This window comes from Sinocyclocheilus rhinocerous, unplaced genomic scaffold (assembly GCF_001515625.1).
Source record: "Sinocyclocheilus rhinocerous isolate Xijiao unplaced genomic scaffold, SAMN03320098_v1.1 scaffold2043, whole genome shotgun sequence".
NCBI classification, from domain to species: domain Eukaryota; kingdom Metazoa; phylum Chordata; class Actinopteri; order Cypriniformes; family Cyprinidae; genus Sinocyclocheilus; species Sinocyclocheilus rhinocerous.
Window position 1 is genome coordinate 495,006 of NW_015652169.1, and position 575 is coordinate 495,580.

The following is a 575-nucleotide window of genomic DNA, read 5'->3' on the forward strand; positions in this document are numbered from 1 at the left end:
GGAGCACCATTTAAAGACACAGTACGCGCCACAGAGAGCCCTGACCAAACCGCCTGTTTATCAGTATCTGCAATAGACTACAGGATATCAAATATGCTTGAATCGATCATTTTTGGGTGAACATTATTTTCGATTCTGAAAACAAATGATTATACAACCAAACAAAAAAATATGTAGGCTAATTTACTTGAGTTTCTGACAAAATGTTTTATTTAATGTTATAATATTAATAAAAATATTAATTTAAATGAAATCATTATGTTAAAAAATCATTTGAAATAAACGAATGAAGACTTTTGTCCAAAGTTTTTGAACGAATCTCTTGAATGAATGATTCAGACATCAAATACATTTTAACAGTCACTGGTCGCCACTTAATGACATAGGCCTAATGTAGCCTAATATTTGAAGCGTAAGGTCAATTACTCTGATCGCGGCAGCCGCAACATCAGAGTCTATATCCGGACTATAACATTTTATCCCAATACTTATTTATTTAATGTTTGCAATACAGAAATGTAGCCTACTGTAGACTGTTTCAAACATAAAGCTTACATGATGCGCGCTGCTCTCTC